Consider the following 19,388-nt stretch of genomic DNA (forward strand, 5'->3'; position numbering starts at 1 on the left):
TTTTCTGAGCTCAGTGGGGTTTGGATGTAAGGGTCAGGCATTGGGAGCATGCTCTGTGTGCCAGGAAACTATCAAAATTGCTGTCTGTGGCTTTCTTTTAGACCCAAACAAGGAAGTACCAGTGATATTTGTTTGTGCAGTGAGGTGATGCCCACACAGAAAGCAGCCCCTGAGGGCATTGGGGTAGGGCCAACTCCCCTTCTGGCCCCTCTGCACTGTCCTGTAGGCCTGGAGCCACCCCTAACTGGTTGCCCATGGTTATGTGCTCACCCACCTTAACCTCTTTAAAGAGCAATGATTCCTTTTGCAAGACTCAGCATATCCTGGCCCCAAGGCGGCTGGTCAAAGTCACTGGCCTGATGCCAAAGGACCTCATTAGCCCTGATTCCTGTTGAACTGGGGCCCTCGGGAGCTGCTTCACCCTCCCTGCCCTCCAAGACAATTGCTTTATTAGGATTACTCACTACTATACACTCCCTAAGGAAAGGACCTCCTGAGAACCTGTTGCTTCCCTCTGAGGGGCATTTCTCAGGGAGGTCTTTGAATTTACCTCAACTCACTAAACTATAGTGAATGCTTCCACACATGAAGCATTGGTCTAGGCAGTTCAGAAAGCCCAGATAATTAAAGCAGAACTGCGCTTCTGAAGGTGGGGAGAGGAAGCAATGCCACTTCTGTGGTGGTTTGCCATGTCCTGGATGACAAATAGCATCTGTGGTAGCTCAATATCCAGAGGAGCTGGTGGGCTCAAGTGGGCTGTCTCTCCTTCAAGCACTGAGAATCTGAGGCATTGGACATATGATCTTAAAACCAGAAGCCCCACATGGCACAGTCGTATTATCTTAATATCCCTGCCCATTTCTAATGGCCTTCAACTAAGATCTGAACCATAACACTCCATATTTAAAAGCTACAGAAAAGGCCCCTGACTTTGCTGTTGACAGTGAAACCAAAAGCACAAGCAGCAACAAACAAAAACAAATGGGAAGGTGGGGGCAGCCTATGGATTGGGGAAATGCTTGCAAGCTGTATATACAGGAAATCCTCAAATTTCAGTAAAAAGAAATGCTAATAATCCACTTTCTTTAAAATTAGGGTGCAGTATAGCTCAGCGGTACATTTGTTGAGCATATTTTAGTTTGATCCCCAGAACTGACCAATAAATAGAAACTCTCAATACTAAATGTGTAAATGTACATACTCAAGTGCTCATACAGCTCTCAAATAAGAAAGGCTACAAGGAAACATCTCCTCAGAGATGTTGGGAAGGCTACACAGAATTGAGGAGTACGGACGGGGAGAAAACAATTCTTGTGCACTATTTGGTGAAAAGGATGCAAGCTGACATGACTGCCAAGAAAAACAGTATGGAGGATCCTAAAAGTATTTGAAAATGTGGAACTGGCACATGACTTGGCTGTCCTGTTTCTGACACATGAAATGGAAAACTCATCTCTTAAAAACATGTGCCCTCTCATGTTTATCAGAGCATAATGCACAGGATCTCTGATACAGGCACAACGGGATGCACTATCAACAGATCGATATGTAAGCACATCACAGCGCAAACACAAGGGAACAGTGTTTAGACTTTAACAAAGAAAACCAGGTCTGTGTAAGCAGAACATGGAGGACATGGTGGTTTCCAAAAGCCAGGTATAAAAATGAAAATTGTGGTCTAGCCTCACTTATATACAGCATCTGAAAGATGAAGAAAGAGCAGGGGTTACAAAAGAGCCTCCACGTATCACTTAGGGACTGTAGTTAATGACATCTTACCACACACTGGACATTTGCTATGAGGATAGATTTCAGGTGATCTTACAAAAAGGTGATAAAAAAAGAGGAAAGAAAGATGACTACACGGCATGAAGGCTATGTCACTCTAGTAGATTGTGGTAATCATTTCTCATTGTTTATCAAAACATTGCTTGAAGTATCTTAAATATATATAATTTTTAAATAAAATCTAAAAATCATTGAATAAAATGCCCCACACCTATATTTTTTTGAGGTCTCTTTTTGAACTTATAAGAAAGTTAGAATCAGAATTTCATTATATATATACACAAATTAATAATATGTGAACATATTATGATATATATGTAAATGTATGTTATAAATATTATATATTATATTTTATATAATATTAAAACAACATGTAAAATAAAATACTTATCCAGTATCTACTGGATAACATCACTTCCAATCTTAGCATTTTGAATGAATACGTGTAAGAACGCTGCTTGGAAATTGGATTAAAGTTGATCTGAGTAAGACTGTGATGAAAAGGATTTGAACTAAATAAGCTATTTAATTTCAGCAAATACACACTGACCCTTTTGTGTGTCCGGTTGTCAGAAATACAATTACTATTAACATGTGTCTGCTCTCAAGGGCCTGATGTAGAGCAGAGAATAGGATTGTAACATAATCCCTACAGAACACACAGTGTGGTCTTATTGTGATCCTAGTGACTGTATAAAGTCACAAGAAACATTAGCTCAAGCCCAGCACAGAGAAAAGGTACTCAGGAAGGCTTAGTGGAGTGAAAGACAGATGGATAGACGAGTGGATGCATGCATGCATGCATGGATGAATGTATGCATGTTTACATGCATGCATGGATAAATGGGCACATGGATGGATCCATGCATGCATCAGTGGATAGATGGCTGGATAACAAAAGCAGGATTGTATCTTCTCAATCCTTGGGCCAGGTCTGCATCATTCCCATCTTCTGAGTTCACACCATCCTCCATAATTGAGCTTTTGACCTATACTCAGTCTCAGCAGCACGCTAAGGGTTAGCTTCAACTTGACCCTACTAACTAGATTTCTCTATTGCTGTGATAAAGACCATGACCAAAAGCAACTTGGGGAGGAAAGGGTTCATTTCATTGTATGCTTTTGACTGAGGGTACTCAGGGAAGGTACTCAGGACAGGAACCTGAAGGCAAGAACTGAAGAAGAAATTATAAAAAATGGTGCTTCCTGGCTTGCACCCCATCATTTGTTTACTTTTTTTTTCTTTCTTTCTTTTTTAGTTAGTACATTCCAGTCCCAGGAGGTAGCATTTCCCACAGTGGTCTGGTACTTCCTACACCTATTAATCCATTATCAATCAAGAAAATAAATCATAGATTTGTCTACTGGACAGTCTGATGAAGGTAATTCCTCAATTGATGTTCCCTGTTCCTAAATGACTCTGTGTCGAGTTGAAAAAAAAAAAAAAAAACAAAAACAAAACTTAGCTAACCAGCACATTGAAGGGTCTAAAAGAATTCCAGGGCAGTCTGTCCTAATAACGAAAGCTCCACATTTTCTGGACACTTTTTTTTTTTTCTCTGATAGCCCAGACACAAACATTTCACTTCTGCCAGGCAATGGCATCTCCTAGACATGAGCATTAACTGCTCTATTAGACAATCACCCCTGCAGCCAGTGCCTTGTTCTTAACCTCAGTCAAGTCCAGGTGTGTCTGTAGTCCTGGATTCATGGATAGTTTGCATTGCTGAGTAAATGAATTACTTAAAATTCCAAGGGGAAGTAAAATCGATAAGACAGGCAGACTGACTAAGAATAGATTAATTGAGGGAATTGGATCACACAGCTGTGGAGGTTGAGAAGCCTCTGGCCATTTGTTAAGCTAAAGAGTGAGGGAAATGAGTAGGCTGGCTCAGTTTAAATTCTGAAGCCTCAGAACCTAGGAAGCCAGTGACGTAATCCTCAGTCCAAGGCCAAAGGCTAATAATCCAGATGTGTTGGCACTGGTGCACATCCTGGGGCATGGAAGCCACAGAACATGACCTCTCATGTAAAACATTCAGAAAAGTATAAAGTCTAAAGCTGGGCATGGTGGTGCACGCCTGTAATCCCAGCACTCTGGGAGGCAGAGTTCCAAGCCAGCCTGGTCTATAAAGCAAGGCTACAGGACAGCGAAGGCTACACAGAGAAACCCTGTCTCAAAAAAGCATCAAAACAAGCCACCCAACCAACAAAACAAACAAAAAGAATGAGGCATAAAACCCAAAAGGGTTCCATTAGCAGCCTCGCCTGCCTGTCTGCAGGCTACCCACTGTGAGAATGGATTTTTAATTTTTTTTTTCTTAATAAGCCTTGCTGGTTCAAATGGAAATCTATTCCAGAACCATCCTACCAGACATATCCAGAAATAATGCTTTGCTTACATTCTGGGCACTCCTGGGCCCAGTGGGTTCATTCACAACATGCTCTCGCATTCTGCTGAGTCAGCTGGTTACAGAATGTGTTCCCTGGACCACTTCTTTTCCAAGGTAGCTCCGTCTGGTGGGCTGCCTCTCTGTCAATGCCTGGAGCCACAACAGCTCTTCTTGGTAGCTCATTCTACTTCCACCTCTCCACATACCTGAGAAATTGATCTTATGAATACTATTTGGGTTTTTGTTTGTTTGGTTTTGGTTTTTTATACAAAACCTCTTGATTTTTATTACTAAAAAAAAAAAAAGTTGCATTTTTATTTTGCTTTTGCTTTCTGACTCTGTGCTTGTGCCTCCAACACTTTCACAACAATTTTCTGTTCCCAAATAAGGAAAGCCCACTTGATCCTGTCACAGACACACTTGGCACACGTGGAACCACTGTAGGTCCTGCTCACACTCTTCTTTGTCTTAGACAATCTCATAAGGACATTAGGTCTCACAGCATGAACCCCTCAAACTTGGCCAGGGCACACACTAAATTATCATTTAGGTGCTTCCCCTTCTTTAAATGCTTTAAACCTTCTTGGTATAAAAAGAAACAATCCAATGGAGCCAAACAAAAAAACAAAAAACCTGGGCCCTGGAGGCCCTGCAGAGACTGATAACCCAACCAAGGACCATGCATGGAGAGGACCTAAAACCCCAGCTCAGATGTAGCCCACAGACTCAGTCTCCAAGTGGGTTTTCTAGTAAGGGGAGCAGGGGCTGTCTCTGACATGAACTCAGTGGCAGGCTCTCTGATCACCTCCTCCTGGGGGCGTGAGTGCATCCTTGTCACACCACAAAAGTAACTGCCTTCTAGCTGGTCCAAAGGATTTCACCCCTGGAATGGCGCAGTGTATAACAACCAGAGACAGGCCTTGGCATCATAGTACATACTGTCTACCGTAGCATTGCCACCCCCAACTCTGACAGTATCCCACATACCACCATTAGATGTGGGGTTAGAAAGCTGCAGTTATCAGTATACAGAAGGGAAAGGCCTAACCTGGTAGATATATGAAGAATGGAGTGGCTTTTGGGACTGAGAAATGGTCCTGGGGCCAGCATGATGGCCTTAACTGAGACTCGATATACCCTACAGTACTCATAAGCCTTTGATTTTAACGGCATTTATTTTGTTAAGAATGTTTCTGAGAATGTTACGGATGTCGGTCTTTGGTACACAAAGGTCCTGGATATGATTCCTAGCACCACACAACAAAATAGTTTCTGGAGAATTGAATTAAGAAACCTCTTGCACACATGGAATATTCAAATTCAATATGTATGACTTAGGTAATCAGGTATCCCTGACAATAACCAGCATCTTCATTTCACAAGCAAACATGTATAACTCAAAGATTTTAAGAAAATTGCTAAAATGATCAAGAGAGGCAGGCGCTGGAGACACTGACTGAGCTGTCTGATGCAATGCCTCCCCCATACTGTAATTCCTGTGGGTGCTGAAGGGCCTGAAAATTAGATGCTCTATACACAAAAGTGTATCTGATATAAGAGGACATCGTCCGACAATAAAGAAAGGAGTGGTGACCCATGCAGCAAAACAGATGAACATCAGAGACACTGTGTTAAATAAGTCTCACAAAAGAATGCATTTTGCCCAATTTTGTTTATATGAAATGTCTACAATACACAAAGCTATAGAGTCAGAGACATTGGTAACAACCAAAGGCTGAATCAAGAAGTGGAAATGAGTAACAATCAGTATGGGGTTTCTGTCTAGGGTGATAAGAAAGTTCTGGGAGTGGATAGTGGTGATAATTTCATAACATTGTGGATATATATTTCATGTTACCAAATTGTGTTCTTAACCATTACAATACTGTATGCCACATGCATTTCATTACAAAATCTACAAAAATAAATACTGTAGTTTGTGCTTGTCTTACTAGATGTCCATTAAGGGTCACTCCATCTGGGGAGATGGGGTTGTTCCAGGCATCCACTGTGTCTCCTCTGTCCTTATTCCATCCAGCCTTACTCAAAATCTTCCTCTAAGATTGGAATAACTCAATCCCAATCAGAAGACAGTGGTAAAAGGTGTCGAATTCAGAAACCCCAAGAACCTCCCCATACACAAACAAAGGGCAGCGGGGTATGAAGCTCAGTGGTAGAACGCTTGGCTGGCTAGCAAGCACTGGGCCCTGTGTCTGATTCCAAGCACCACACAAAATGAATAAATAATAGCTAATATATACACAGAGACATGTGGTTTGCATGCAACTCATTTGAATTAGTGAGAACATATTTGTGTCCATGTGCATGAGTGCATTTGTGTGTGCTTGTGTGTGTGCACGAGTGTGTCCCTAGGGATAGTGCTGCCTACACTCTTTCTGTAATGAACTTCTTTCTGGCTGATTTTTCTCTATTCCTTTCTAGGCTCTTAGTCCAGAGCACATTCTATCTAACCTCACCATTACCTACTGTGCTGACATTCAGAATCTTGTGCTAGAAGTTAAATCAGCCTACGTTGCTCTGTGACTCCCAGTCTTGTGAGAGCAACCCTTGAAGCCATGAAGATCACTCTAGCGCAACAGTTGCCAAGTAGGATGCAAGATAACTCATTTGGTTTTGAAGATACCAAAACATCTATATGTCTTTCTCCAAAATCAATATACATATTGCTTTTAACCAGCTTCAAACAGAAATCTCTTGTAGTCATTGAGTATGTCTCCTAAGGAAACACAAATATTATCTGTTCAACTTAGTGCACACTGAAAGACAATCCGGAAACTCTTATTGTTGGTGGTTGCAAAGAAAGGCTGTGGTCAAACATGGAAATGAGAAGAAAAATAAAAGATATGAATTTCAAGATTCTATCTGGTTCACATTTTTATGCACACTGCCAATAAAGAGTGAGCAGTCTCTTATAGAAGAAATAAAGTGCTGTAACTTATCACACATATAGCTACTGAGAGCCACTTTAACAATGTCAGGACACACGGCGCACAGGACAATGAGTTCCGTTGGCCTTGCAGCCTACAATAGGAGAGTATAGGAATAAGGTAGAAATTATAAAATTGCTCATCTGACAATTTTGTGACTCCCTTGATTTTTATGCATATCAACCCCTCCCATTCCTAATTTTGATGTGAAAGCAATCCCAGATCTGTGACTGTGGATGCACATAAACCAAGGAAGTCTCTCTTACATAAGGAAGAGAGACACACACCTTAATGGGAGGCGTTGCTATGATTCACGGAATAATGCTAAGTATTATACCTGTAGTTGTTGGGCCTCTGGGCACTGGTAATTGCTGACAATAACTGAGTGATCTGTGTAACCCCAGCTTGAACCTTGACCTCTGACGTGAGTGAGAGTGTGAGTGAGGATAAGTGGCGCAGGAGATGCCTTCCTCCCTCCACCTGAACACTCACCTTCTTCACAATACGACATGGAGGCCCATCATCCAGTGGAAAGAGATACAATTTTCTCATTGTACCAAGTATTTCATGCCTAGCTATGGGATTAAATTTGTTCATTTCTGAAGTGTCATCCGTGTGTATAAATCATTCAAGTTTATGTGTTTTCGTTGCTGTGGCAACGGTGTGGTTAATTGAATTCCAAAGTGTCTTTCCTGATTTCAAAGCCATGATAAAGAGCTGGAGTACTTAAAGGTGGGAGTCGGAACACAGGCAGGAGAGGCGGGAGGAGGAAATTAACACGCCACATTTTTTTCAACTGGCTTCTAGGATCTCAGAGCAATCCTGTCACTGTGACAAGCCAACCAACAGCTGAGGAGCCAGGCAGCAACTGCGAAATTTGCTCTCAGATGATCAGCTAAAGAATGGTTGTGTGGCCTTTTATGCAGAAATCTCTGTACCGCCTGTCCTGAAGCTTTACTGTCTCCCTTTCCCATCCTTCCGGGTTGACTCCATCTGCCTAGCAGGTTCTGTATCTTTTCACAATAAGGTGTTAGTAGCAGTTAGGAGACATTTGCCTTATAAAAAAAATATTGGATGGATGAACAGATAGATAGGTGTGTGGATAGATTGGATGGATGGATAGATGAATGGCTGCACGGATGAATAGATGGATGGGCAGGCAGGCAAAGATCATTAATAGTGATATAGTAAAAAATCTGGAATGTGTTAGGCTATCCAATGTTAGGTACTATTCTAGTCATAACATCACAAACTCAAATCAACTTTGGCTGATAGGTGTCACTGTTCTCTTTTTCTAGGTCAAGAAATTACAGATTAGCTTTAGGGGACTTGTCTACCAAGCTTCCTGTTAAGGGGCAGGTACAAGAATATTCCCAAGTCTGTAAAGCAATACAGCTTGTACACATCCCACACTTAAAATTGTGTCCTACCATATTTCCAAGTCAGAGTCCAGTGGTGATTAGAGGAAAGGATTGATGAGTGGATGGATGGATAGATAAATACACTCATATATATATATATATACATATATATGTATATATATGAGGTTTATTCAGTGGATATGGAGAGAGAAAAGGGAAAGCATGGGGAGCAGGACACGATGGGGAAAAGAAAGAGAGAGAGAGGGAAAGAGAGAGAAGGGGGAAGATAGAGGGGGCCCCTCAATAGAGAGGAAGGACCAAGAGAGGCCACAACAGAAAGGACCAACAGAGCAAGAGCGATAAATACATTCTTGTTACTGATTGTTTCAGCATTATTTCTGAATGCTTTGCAATGCTTGAGGCAAAAATGTCACTGTTTCTTAAAATATAGTTTAACCTTTTATCATATAAATTAATTTCTTCCTAAATGTAAGAACCTTTTTTTAATTAAATCTTCTAATATTTCTACTCCATTGTTGGTTTCTTTTCTTTGGAGTCATCAGTTCACCTGACATGAATTATCTTTGATCACTATCTAGTGTCTACTTACATACATACACAATGGTTCCTTGTATATACAATGGTTTCCTTGAGAAACTTCTGCATAAGTAATTTAATTTTCAGCTGTGCTTCATATGTTTCTTATGGTTATTAATTTATTAGTCCTGAAGGGACACTGCTCTGCTCTTTATGTCCTGACCTCCTTGAGGTAATTTTTTTCTCCTTCAGCCTGCTGCTTACCATCTTATTAAAAAGTTCATTGTATTAAATTCTATTATTTCTCTGTTCTATTAATTCATTCACATTTTTTATTAATTTTATTTTTTATATTAATCACAGGTTATTTACTTTGTATCCCAGCCATAGCCCCCTCCCTCATTCCCTCCCAATCCCACCCCCCCTCTCCCTCATCTCCTCCCTGCCCCTTTTCAAGTCCACTGCTAGGGGAGGTTCTCCTCTCCTTCCATCTGACCCTAGCTTATCAGGTATCTTCAGGACTGGCTGCCATGTTATCCTCTAGCCTAGCAAGGCTGTTCCTCCCTTGGGGAAGAGGAGGAGGTAAAAGAGCCAGTCACTGAGTTCATGTCAGAAATAGTTCCTGTTCCCCTTACTAGGGAAACCCACTTGGATACTGAAATATGGGAGAGGACAGGAGCTCTACAAAGACGAAATATATCAGGGCACGGAGTCCTCTATGAAACTGTTTCTCCAACCAAGGACCATGTATGGATATAACCTACAACCCCTGCTCAGATGTATCCCATAAAATTCATTCACATTTAAGGAAATGTCTCTGTCTTCTAGAGTTGGTTCTCTAGATATGACTTGACAATTGTGTTTCTTCCTTTTATTTATTTATATACCCAGCATTTATCCATTTCTCTTTATTTCATAACCTACATTATATAAATGAACTGTATTATAATAGTATATATTGTATTTATCATATTATATTACTTATTATTATTAATGGAAGGCTCACAGTTGCATTAATGGACTTACAATAAGAGCAATAGATATCCACATTATCAAGCTTTCTCTGTCCAACCTTATGATATCCTGTATCACTCTGGAACGCTTCAGAAAGTTTCCAACATGAAAAAAGATCTTACCAGGTACAGATTCCTGATCCTGAACACCAACCTAAAGAGCCATGAGAGGAACAAACCTTTGTTCTTTATTAATTACCTAGTCTTCACCACTTGGTTATAGCAACTTAAAATAAATTAATATACACGTATATATTTATCTTTGCATTGTTTCACTAATTCATTCTTGACACTGACAATTAAATCAAGACCTTCAACATATTCCCTTCCAGAGTAAATGACTGCTCTGACATTCTTCCCAGTTTAACTGAAACTTTTGTTTCTCAGCAGAAATTTGTTGGTTGAGTTGGCCATCACTTTTTCTGTACTCTGAGAAAATGAGAAGGTGAAAGAGGACTGCCCATGGGGGACTGGAATTCTGGAGGGTTTGGCTGGGTGCAAATATCCTCTGATGGACTCTTTGGCTGATATCCCAGCCATGAGCGAGACATGCCTGAAGTGTGTTTGGATCTGTCCCCAGACAGAAAGGAGCCTTGAGACCAGGGGAAATCTCATGAGCCTTTCTTTCTTTGAGAACCTCAAAAATGAGCTGGGTCTCAACTTTTCTGTGATCTCTCAGGTCATCACTCATCTGCAAATCTTAGTATTTTCTTCAGCTGTTAGTTTTTCTGACATCAATTCAAGGCTTAGAGAGGAATAATAAAACCTACACCAACTCCTCCAGGTTTTACAGTTAATTACCAGCACCCTTTGGAGCTCATAACATAGGGTTATACTCCACACCCCTGTCTGTTTGTTTCTTGCTAGCAAATTGTTTTCATATTCTTTCCCCTTTTAGGGGAGATTTTTGTGCTTGAGCTGAATCTTACAATTCTTATACAGAAAGCATCTCTTGATTTATGACCCCTCTAAGCAGCACGGTGCCCTTGGCTTTCAAATGCCTGTAGCCCTGGGTGTGAAATCCAGCTCCAGCCCTCACAACAGCAGTTCTCAATAGGGGCTAATGCTAGAAGTGTCCAAGCACACTTTTGTCCTCCTAACTACAGAGCATTACCTGCACTGGTGTATTAAAGCCAAGAATTGTCTTGCATCTTATACCGTCACACTCTAGTGCCAGATCACATGCTCACAGGACAACTTCCACAATGTTAATGTAGGAGACGATTAATATTTACTATTTGTTTATCTTCTAGTAAAGCTTGCTGTTAATCTTAAACAGCTGTATAACCAAATCACCACACAGAGACTGGGTTTTTAGTTAACCTAGAACACAATGCTGGGCAATATTTACTCCCTCCTAAACCTCCAAGCCCTCAGTTTCCTAACATTTAGATTCCCTCATTATACTTGCTTTTTGTGAAATCTTGGGTCTGGTTCATGCTCCACGTCCTCCAAGATCTCTCCTCCAGCTCTGCTCTCCTAGCAATCCTCACCCCTTCTCCACCCACTCTTTTCCTGCTCTCTAGCTCCTCCCCTCTTTCCTGTCCTCTGGCTCCTCCCATTGCACAACATTGTATCTAGTTGCTTTATTGTGTCCTGTTTACACAAGAGTTGAGACAGGATGCTTATAGTGAGTCTCACAATGCAATATCCGGATTGAGAGTTAGGGGTAGAGAAATCAGCATTTGAATTAACAAGGGTAAGGCCTATACATTTTAAAAGAACACTATACCAACACCACAATGAAGAATCACATATTCCACAGTATCAACAGTGCAAAGGTTTGGAAATCCTGCCATACTAGATGCGTCTTGTTATTTAAAACAAACAAAATCCTCACCTTTCCAAATATAACAATTTGTCACAATGAACATCCTAATACCCGTCAAAGACAGATACTACACAATGGAGCATATGTGTGTGTGTGTGTGTAGGTAGCATTGCTTAACATTTTCTTCTTTAATATATATATAAAGTGTCTCTCATGTAATCTATATCTATATAACAATATAGATATATCATATACACTCATCGTAATAACAATGTTGATAATAAGTGTTATTGTATAAAATATATATCTGTCCTCTCCAGGTCTTACTAACTCCCCCTTCTTTCATATGAAACTGTGGTTTCAATGGTCTTCCTTTGCTGCTCCTTTTATCATGTTTACCTCGCATTCTTCTTTTGCTTTGTTTGGCCTGCTTGTTCTGTTTTCTTTGAATGCATCCTTGAGCCTTTATGCAAACATTCCCTTGCTTTGTTGTTTTGCTTTTCTTAACTGCAAGTGTACATTTTCCTTGCCTCTTTTTATATAAATGTCCCAAATGAGGAGCATCCTCCAAACTTAATACCTGAATGAAAGTGAAAGAGAAGATCAGCTTTCAGCATCCTTGCTAGAGGACTGGATCTTTGTATCAGAGGCATCCTAGTGATAATTCTGGATTCTGGACTTTATGCTGTAAAATGAAATATTTGCCTTGTCTTACTAGCAGAGAGTAACCACAGTTCAGATACTCTCATTGTTGCCTGTCTGCCATCCTTTACATCTAGTAGGCTAGACTATAATGCTGATATGCTCCTAACTTAAGACCAGCGAACCTGAAGACATAGGACGCTTACCCATGAGATAAAATGACTTGCCACCCGGAGTCAGTCTCACTTTCTAGACTCCTGTGTTTGTTCGCAGTGTTTCATGGCAATACCACAACACAGCGCTTAAGGTACTAGATCTTCTATACCTTGCCAATAAAGACACCACATCGGAAGGAAGTTAGAGCTCTGACTAGGGACTGATGCCAGCATCTAGTGGGGTGAAACATGGAAAAAAAAGTTAATGAGACATATACACCTCAGTGGTGGCCCTGGACTTCTCTGTTGTGAAAATCTAATGAACCAACCCATACCTGCCTGTCCAGGAAACCCCCAAACTGCACAGTATATCTGATGGTAACCAAGATGTGTGTTTCTAAGTCTTTGTCTGTTTATAAAAGCAGCAACACCAAACTTTGGGAAGATTGTAGGGAATCATATGAAAGAAGGGGGAGTTAGTAAGACCTGGAGAGGACAGAGCTCCACAAGGAGAGTAACAGAACCAAAATATCTGGGCCCAGGAGGCTTTTCTCAGACTGATACTCCAACCAAGGACCAACCCCTGCTCAGATGTAGCCCATGGCAGCTCAGTATCCAAGTAGGTACCCTAGTAAGGGGAACAGAGACTGTCTCTGATATGAACTCAGTGGCTGGCTCTTTGACACCCGTGAGAGAGGAACAGCCTTACCAGGCCACAGAGGACATTGAAGCCAGTTCTGATGAGACTTGACAAGCTAGGGTCAGATGGAAGGGAAGGAGGACCTCCCCTATCAGTAGACTTAGAGAGGGGTAGGGAGAAGATGAGGGAGGGAGAGTGGGTTTGGGAGAGAATGAGGGAGGGACAACAGCTGGGATACAAAGCAAATAAAATGTAACTAATGTAAAAAAAATTAATATAAATAAATAAATAAATGCAGCAAAACAACTTGGAAATGAAGTGTGCTTCAGAGCTGGATGAACCTAGGCTCATTTTTCACCTCTGCCATTTACCAGTTGGGTGCCATCGGCAAGTTAATTAACCTCACTGAGATTGCACTGTTCTCATTTGTAAAACAGGAGGAATACAGTTCACCTAAGCACCAGCAAATGAACCTAAAATGGTAGCTTCTACTTTTCTGTGTCCTTTCAGTGGCTCAGATTCTGGTAGCACAGCAAAATTTTACTATTGTAGAGCCCATCTTACTTTTAAAGCTCTATAGGGTGGATCTTTATGAGTGGCTGCCAGTGACTTTTCCCTTGTATGATAGAGACAAATAGCAGTGACCTGGCTGGAGGAAACGGAAAGAGATAGGTAGAATCGGGCCAAGGCTTTTAAGAATATGGAAGATAAGATTTTCTTTTGTGTTCTGTTTAATGAATCTCAAAAGAGCTTGGTCTCAATGAGGCATGAATCAATAATATAACATCCATACTGTCTTTGTCCTGAGAGCCAGCCTAACTTCATACAGAGAAAACTTCCCAGAAAGTAGCCAATCTCAGACACAGAATGTTACATTCTTATCAGAGGAACAGGTCATCAGCATTGCTTTAGAAATGATGATGATGTTGATGATGACGATGTTGGTGATGATGATAAAAATGACACACAAGATAAAAAGTGAGCTACAGCCTTCAATGTAAGACCCTGCATGAAACATTTTAGACATATCTTCACATCATGCTATATTCCTAAGAACAGACAATAGATTGACTAATATCCTTTCCCATGCAAGAAAAACTGAGATATGGAGGAATTAAATGACTTTTCTAAGGTCCACAGTTTGTTAATGGATAATAAAGACATGGACAGAATAAGAGTTATTCTTTTCCTAGTTGGGGAACAAGGCACTGTGGAAAAAAAATCTCTTTAAAAAAATTCTCACAGAAAATACCAAGTAAAAATAAACTTTATTCTGCAGTTAGACTGACATAGGGGGATTATTTCACTACTCCAACTTGTTTTGTGTCTTTCGAAAAAGGAACTAATGAGGCTGAACCCCACCCTCTCCAAGCATCGACTTTCTGCCATGGAAAGGTAAAGACACAGAGGTATAGCTCACATGAAGTGGTTACAGTGACACAAGGAGGGTCTCCTGAGGAGCCTGGCTAACATGCAGAAGTACAAGGGGAATAATAATGTTACTCTTAGAGATCAGGTGAAGGGACCTAAATGGAATGGAATGCTTAGGAACTCAGGTTGGAGTGGGTCCTCATCAGCTCTGCCACACCTGAACTGCTGGGACCAGACCAAACATGGCTGACTGAGAGTGAGTCTGCAGTCTGAGCAGTGACAGAAGGTGCGAGAAACAAACACTAGAGTGAAGGAAAGTAGTCTTATTTCTCTAGAGAAAATGTGAAATTATACGAGTGATACCAACTCGTGAAAAACACTGCCATTTCTTTCACAGTATTTTTCTGAATAGTCATGTCTGAATGGTGGATTACATCTATATGATAAGGAAAAACACCACCATGCCTTTTCCAGAGTCAATTGGCCAACCCTTGACATCTCTTGATTTAGTATGAAAAATATTTCGGGACGTTCCAGAGTAGTTTTCTCATCCCCACTCCTCTGTCATTGAATGAGGGAAAGTTCAACTTAGCAATAGTCTCACCTGAAGGTGGCTGGGTCAGCTCTCTTCTCCCTGTCTGAGCTTAAGCCATGATGAAGGGAGGAAGACTAGTGATTTGGTAAAGACCAAAGAAGGAAGAAAGAGGGAGGCATAGTGGCCATGATCCAGTTGAAACTGCCATGTCTTACCCTAACATCTCCTGGCTAATTTCCAGTGGTCAAGCAATATTTTATCTTACTCTTTTTGTTGCTGTTGTTCTTGTTTTCAATGTTTGTTGTGTGTATGTATGTGTATACATATGCATGCTTATTTGAGGGCACACATGTGTTTGCAAGTGTATACCAATAAGTGGAAATGCCTGAAAAGGACAGAGACCAACCTCAGTGAAAGCTTCAGGAGTCTTTCAACTTCTTTGTTGAGAAAGGTTGTCTCTGGAAGCAGCGGAGTGCTATTGGGCTAAGTTCTCTGGCCTGAGCTCTAAAGCGTTGCCTATCTTTACCTCCCCAGCATGGAATATGAGCATGTGCCACTATACATGGCTATTTACGGAGCTTCTTACAGTCAAATTCAGTTATTTTTACTGGTTAAAGCACAGGAAGTGTCAATCATAAGTCACCATATTTTATAAAACAGGAAAATGTCTGCCATAAGGTATGAGAGGTAATATCAAAGTCCCTTCACAATGCAGATGTCCCGGCCTAAACTTCACCCTCACAGATACGACTAAGGGCTCAGAGCCCAGCTCATCCCCCAGAAGGACAGAATCTCAGATGAACATGCCATCAATAAATACCAGGACAGGTGCCATGAAATTCCAATCAGAAGAATTTATAATGTGAAGTCAGATATTATATAGTGAGAAATAAATAAACAGAAATTGTCAGTCAAACTCTTGGCAGCTGAGGCTAGCATAAGAGGCAGTAAATGAACCAACTTCATAAATCATGTTTATGATCGGCCCCATTGCACATAACTGCCAGTGGGATTTTCCATTATGGTGCAGGAGACGGTGGTTTGTTGCATTTTACAGAGGTAGGAAATGAGTAGTTCCAGTGTGTCCCTGTGGCAGAGACTTAAGGGTGTCAGACCTGGATGGAGGCATACCTTTCTCTCTAGGTCAACGTTTGCATAAGGGCTTAAGAGATGGCCTCTGGCTTCTCTCTTGGAATAAAATTCATGTGAAAGCCAAGGCTTCCAGAGTATTCTATAAGGTATACTCCAAAACCCTAGTACTTATTATGCACAGCCCAAGGACATAATAAGTGAGAAATAGGCTCTGTTCCAGGGGAAGCCCAGGGGAATCTCTTTATCAAAGACTGTTTGTTCACTCATCATTCACCTCAAGGATAGAAATCCGGTCCTTTTTTTCCCCTCTTTGCACATCAGATTCTCTTGCTCTCAACAGCCCACACTGTCTTCTGTTAACTGTGGTCTGTAGATGAGGGCTCTTAGAATTCTTTACATCTTTAGTACTAGCATATCATGCTCCATTCATCTCTAAATCAGTTACATAATTTGGGTGGATGGATGGATGGATGGATGGATGGATGGATATCTTAAAACTACACGTTCCCCATTGCATGTCCTTTTCATATCTTTTTTTTTTTCTTTCAGGCTGAACCATCCATTGTGGTTTTGGATGAGAGTTATAGAGTGCTGATTAAGAACGTGTGTGTTATTGGTTTCCCAAAGTGAGGGGAACAAGGACTATTTCTAACAGGAACTCAATGACTGGCTCTTTGGTCTCCCCACCCCCGAAGGGAGGAGCAGTCCTGTTAGGCCACAGAGGAGGGCTTTGCAGCCAGTCCTGAAGATACCTGATAAAACAGGATCAGATGAATGGGGAGGAGGTCCCCCCTATCAGTGGACTTGGAAAGGGGCAAGGTGGAGATGAGGGACGGAGGGAGGGACTGGGAGGGAATGAGGGATCGGGACACGGCTGGGATACAGAGTTAATAAAATGTAACTGATAAAAATAAAAAAATAATAATAAAATAAAAAAAGAACATGTGTGTTAAGCCCAAACGCTGCCTTCAAACTTTTATTCAGCATTAGCTGAGTAGATTTTGACATATTATCGAATTATCTGTTTAATACATTTATAGAATGACAATACTATTGGTGTCTGACCCTATTAGAAGGAATAACTCACATAGAGAACCTTAACAGAGATCTTGCCAAATAATGACATTTGACTTAAATGTGGGCAATCCTCATTATGTCTACACATCTTGCACTTTCTGTGGCATCATTCGATTATGTCTTAGTATTTGTCTACAAAGACTGTTTGAACATGAATGTTTAAAGGAAGATGAACGTTTTCAAATTTTTTAGAAAAGAAAAACTGACTATGACTAAGACAATCACACACAAAAGAGCTGGATTCATCCAACGACTGCTTTCTCTGGAATCCTGTGTGTCTGCCCATGGCATAAAGTCAGAAGATGGCCTCATCCTGCAAATTCTCCTTCCACAAGCTACAACATCCGACTTTCCCTAATGAGACTAAGACTCCTTTACAATGTGACAGAGATGCTGCCTTTCCCGCTAAGCTGTTTTAAAATCATTCCATTGCTCTTGCAGATCCTCAGCAAGTAGCAAGCAGGGCAGTAATTAGACCCTTTGCTGAGCCCTGTGCTAGTGATTTGAATAATTCAGAACATTGGTGGTGGAAGGAAAAGAGGCTAAAATAGAACGTCTACCTGGTTAATAGCCAGATAACCTTGAATATCCCAACAGGATCAAAAAACATAGCAGGGTCCGGGGTAAGATGTTCAATACTGTGTGGTAAAATACTAGAGAACTGTCCTAGGAATTCATCCCTATATCATGTCAAGATCTCCACTAACCTCACTTTGGGTATCAGATTTTGTGGGCCTCATGAGCACCTTCCAGGCCCTTCTGCTGTCCACATCCTCATAGGCTCCAGGTCAGTCTTGATATTTTTGATGTTTGTTGGGCTATTACATCTCTGGGTTGTCACTGAGATGCTGATGCTTTAGGACTATGTTGTCTTAACGAAATGGATTTGTTAGCCATGTTCTGCAGCATTGGAAAACGTTTTCATTCTGTAGGTTGTCTGCGGTTTCGCTTACCTGAGAATCCTGCCAATGAGAAGTTAATTGAATAATATTGATCAAGGAACTTCCAGACATAGAAGAACCAGACTTCTTTAGCTTTGTCAGATCCTTGGATTGTGATTCCAAAGAAGATGGCAAATAGAGTCCTGAGGTCATGAAGGAATTCACACGCAAGAAGGACTCATGGATGTCAAGGTTGAGGAACCCACTCGTGGGGTTGGAATGACATCTCTCACTGCACCTCTGTCACATTCCAGGACAATATGTGTTTCCCTCATCCCTCCCATGTAATAAGATTGCTTAGGATTTTGGATATTGAGTGTTTCCATGAATAAGGTTCAAGAGCAACTTAAAGGTAACCCTTTAGGTCTTTTCTGAGACTGATTCTCCAACCAAGGACCATTCATGGATATAACCTAGAACCCCTGCTCAGATATACCCCATGGCAGCTTAGTATCCAAGTGGGTACCCTAGTAAAGGGAACAGGGACTGTCTCTGACATGAACTCAGTGTCTGGCTCTTTGGCACCCCCCCCAAGGGAGGAGCAGCATTGCTAGGCCACAGAGGAGGACATTGCAGCCAGTCCTGAGGAGACCTGATAAACTAGGGTCAGATGGAAGGGAAGGAGGACCTCCCCTATCAGTGGACTTAGAGAAGAGCAGTGAGGAGGTGAGGGAGGAAGGTGGGATTGGGAGGGAATGAGGGAGGTGGCTACAGCTGGGATACAAAGCAAATAAACTAATTAATATAAAAATAAAAATTTTAAAAAGGTAATCCTTTAAATGTAATCCAGACAGTAAAGAATGTGGAATCAAATTCAGCTCCATTAATGTCATTTAAATACACACTATGCTCTCATTATTGTATAGAAACTTAGTCTTTTCCTGGATAAACTTAATCCAAGTTTGAGTTATCACCAAAAGTAATTTATTTATTGGTAACATATGCCCAAAGTGAAAAGGGGGGGTCTATTTTTGATCCTGTAATGTATGTAATGTGTCAAAAGCCATCCCAATGAGCATTTGGCAATCTTTGGAAATACTTTTGATATCTCTCTCTCTCTCTCTCTCTCTCTCTCTCTCTCTCAACACACACACACACACACACCACTACTCTAAAATATAAGA

The sequence above is a fragment of the Meriones unguiculatus genome, chromosome 14 (genome assembly GCF_030254825.1).
Source record: "Meriones unguiculatus strain TT.TT164.6M chromosome 14, Bangor_MerUng_6.1, whole genome shotgun sequence".
Classification (NCBI taxonomy): Eukaryota; Metazoa; Chordata; class Mammalia; order Rodentia; family Muridae; genus Meriones; species Meriones unguiculatus.